Below are 3,160 nucleotides of genomic sequence, written 5' to 3'. Positions count from 1 at the left end.
AAGATTTTTATGAATTTAAATGGATCATTTTTATAACCCAATATTTATTTTGAAAAGAAGTTGTATCAACTTTTTTGCTTTTTATTTAACATAGCTAGCCGGTCCTTTCAGTAAGTAGTAGATGTAAAATTTTTCATAGAATTCAGATATGCAATCGGTTTTTTTGTAGACCTCTTATTTTTTAAGTAATTTAAGTTTTTAAAAAAAATAATTAAGTCGGTTTTAAGGTACTAAAACGCAACAAAATAAAAGAAGAAAATAGCCAGTATAAACAAAAATAGTAAGATCTTTAATTTGACACCTTACTTTTAAAATTCTGTTGAGTAATTGTTGAAAAAATCTATTTTTTTAACCTCGGTTTAATCAAAACATTAAACCTAAATATTTTCTCATACAGACATAAAAAATATGGGTTCATATATACCATTAGAATGAGAAAAATAATATGAATCTATTGTAAGCAAAATTGAAAAAGTTTTAAAAAATTGTAATAAAAAATAGAAAAAATAAAAAAGTTATTTTAAGAATTGTAACTACTAAACTAGCCAATCACAAATCGCAAAAATTGACGAATCAGGAAGCTTAATCTATAAAATTAACCTATAGAATTGCCAGAAAAAAAGGAGAACGTTCATACAATATATACAATAGATACTACAATAAATATAGTGATATTAAAGAACATGTAAAGAATGAAAAATTATGAACAAATATGCATCAGTCTGTTTATAAACTTCAAAACAATGCAGTTAAAAATACATTATTGTTTCTTGTGTTTAAAAAATATCTGCTACATTGCATTGTCTTTTGTTTAGGTTTTTTTCAGGTTTGGTTTAAGCTAACCCTTTAAAGCCGAAAATTATGATTCTTAAAATAAACTTATTTTTTTTATTATAGTTTTATAAAACTTTTTCAATTTTGCTTAGAATAGATTCGTAATATTTTTCTGATTCTAAAGGTATATATGAACCCATGTTTTTTATGTCTGTTTGAGAAAATATTTAGGTCTAAAGTTTTTATTAAACCGAGGTTAAAAAAATAGATTTTTTCAATAATTACTCAACAGAATTTTAAAAGTAAGGTGTCAAATTAAAGATCTTACTATTTTTGTTCATACTGGCCATTTTCTTCTTTTATTTCGTTGCGTTTTAGTACCTTAAAACCGACTTAATTATTTTTTTTAAAAACTTAAATTACTTAAAAAATAAGAGGTCTACAAAAAAACCGATTGCATATCTGAATTCTATGAAAAATTTTACATCTACTACTTACTGAAAGGACCGGCTAGCTATCTTAAATAAAAAGCAAAAAAGTTGATACAACTTCTTTAACACAGATTTAACTCCTGTTCCTAAAGAGATGTTTAACAATTATATTTAAATCTCATTTCTAGTATGGCTTCGAAACCGATTAATATCCGCTGAATTTAAACAAGTTCTCAGCCATACTATAAAAATCATGTAAATCATCGTATTGCAGACAATTTCCACGAATATTAAAATAAAAATCATAAAATTAATACCAGTTTGTTAGCCCGGGGCCTAACAAAACTGATTTTATCCGCAGAGAACTGTCTATAATATACATAACTAATAAAGTTTATTGTTGCACTACTTATAACTATTATTATTTTAACATAATTTTTAAATAAAATAAAACCATAATTGCATTATTATGATCATTATTATTAATCAGGGATCTAAAGGGATAAGACAATGTTTAATAAATTGATTCCCATTCCCAATAATGATACACAAAATTACACCTAACCTAAAGAATTAACCAATCAAAATACAAAAAAAAGTCCCTAAAGTTGTTAAGTGAACGAATACGAAAACGTTATTATAAAACTTTGGGGACTAGTGTAATAAACAGCCCAATGTCCCCTCCCTCCCTGATTATTAATGCATAATTACATCCTATTTCAAGCTGAGCAAAATTATATTCAAAGTTGGATAGTCAGATAGATAGATAGCAAATAAAAATTATAGAGTTGAATTATTTTAAATTTTTTAGACTAGTTTATGTGGTATTGATTTGGATGTATGTATTTCTAAGATTATATGAAAATCAAAGGAATGGACACAGTCAAACTGGTGCTTTCACTCAATGTGCCCTGCGAGCAAAAAAATTTATTTAAAAACTAAGAAAATATTTTCTCGTATTCATTTGAATCCGGTGGATAGGAACCGGTTCTCATAAATATGAAAAAACTATGTCTAGCATCGTATTATATCCAGTTTTCTACGAATATAGAAATGTTCAATCATAAGATTAAATCTAGTTTTTTTAGCCCCGTGGTGCATTCTGTACATTCTATATCCGCGGAAAGCCGTTTATAATACGATACGAGAAATAACTATTACAAGCTAACTTTTCTAGTGTTCCATGTAGGAAGTAGTACATTTTTTTGTCTGAAGCTTAAGATTTCTATGACTACTGATCCAATTAATTTTTCAATTTTAGGGAAGCTTCACATAGGTCCAAGGATGGTTTTAGTTTATTTTCAAATTTAAGTACTAGAAACATTTCTATTTATCTACTCTTTCACTTGAGTAAATATAAAGGAATCATCTATGATTTATTTCCAAAATAATCAACTTTAACCACTAAGTCTATTTTATTTAATTAATGAAATATGAAAAAAAAAGAAAATAACCCTTTTGCTTTTTGCTGCCAAAAGTTTTTTTTTAAATCATGTCAATTTGTAAGTATCATCTGATTAGCAATCTGACATGACAAGGACACTTGCACAAAGCAGAGTAATCGTTTATTTTTAAAATATGAAATAATCTTTAATTATCGACAGTTTCCCTTAAAGTTCCTAGTTGAGCACAGAACTGCCTCTTCTTATTATTTTTAATAGATTGAAAATAATGTGTTGGATTGGTAGTTTTTCATTTCTTAGTCTTTTACCTTAAGTTAGGTTGTATGAGGTACAGAGTAGTCCCAGAGGGCTAGGGCACTGAAAGTATAGTCACTGCAGAGTTAATACCCCCACAAGAATAAGCCATATATAAAAAACAACATCTTCCTCATATAATATATTTTAAAAATAACGTAGGGGGGAGGGGGGATAGTTCTGTGCATGTTGGGCACACTGAGGGGAAGAGATGACATATTTAAAGATCAGTGCTGATTTTAGACAAAATGCTTGCAG

General features: G+C 27.4%; 1 protein-coding gene across 2 annotated transcripts in view; it reads left to right on the top strand.

Moving 5' to 3' along the window:
- LOC145325787 (chitin deacetylase 7-like) overlaps nucleotides 1-3,160 on the top strand; it is a 181,914-nt gene that overhangs the window by 147,646 nt on the left and 31,108 nt on the right. The window lies entirely within an intron of this gene.

Source organism: Acartia tonsa, chromosome 8, assembly GCF_053477335.1.
Source record: "Acartia tonsa isolate MP-2025a chromosome 8, ASM5347733v1, whole genome shotgun sequence".
Taxonomy (NCBI): Eukaryota; Metazoa; Arthropoda; class Copepoda; order Calanoida; family Acartiidae; genus Acartia; species Acartia tonsa.
This window is presented reverse-complemented; position numbering and strand designations above follow the sequence as displayed.